Here is a 586-nt window from a genome sequence, read left to right on the forward strand (position 1 = left end):
GGAAGAGTTATATTCTCTCCCTAAGCAGTGTTGAGTTTATTTAGTTTTTCTTCAGGAGAATGAACCCAGCTCAGGTAATTCCTAGGAACCTAAGAGGGCGGGACTTGCTCTGCAGGTAAGATAGGGTGGATGTCAGTGTTAAAGAGAACCAGAACTTTGATCCCTGGCTCAGCCCGAATGGCTCCCGTCTTCTCCATTCTCCAAACCTCTCAAAGGAAACATTTCCAGGAAAACTGTTATGGGATTAATCTCTACCAAGTCATTTTAACTATTTAACGATTGAAAAGCCCCAGTAATCTTGAACTTTTCATGCAAAATTTCATGAACCAAATGAGGGATATAGAATATGATGTTTACTGTCCTGACCAACCCTCGACAACTAAAACAGGCTTTGGCCCTCTCTGGCTCAGTCCTTGCTGCAGAAAGTTTAATTCAACTTCCCATTAACCCTTCATTCCACACAAATGCTGAGGAAACACGGCTGTGGAGGCGTTCACAGGTCAGGGCACCGAAGGACATCCCCACTTCCTGCCCACACTGCACACTAGGTGAGAGGCAGCCAATCGGGGAAGGCTGTGTCACTCTC

This window comes from Pteropus vampyrus, unplaced genomic scaffold, assembly GCF_000151845.1.
Source record: "Pteropus vampyrus isolate Shadow unplaced genomic scaffold, Pvam_2.0 Scaffold703, whole genome shotgun sequence".
Classification (NCBI taxonomy): domain Eukaryota; kingdom Metazoa; phylum Chordata; class Mammalia; order Chiroptera; family Pteropodidae; genus Pteropus; species Pteropus vampyrus.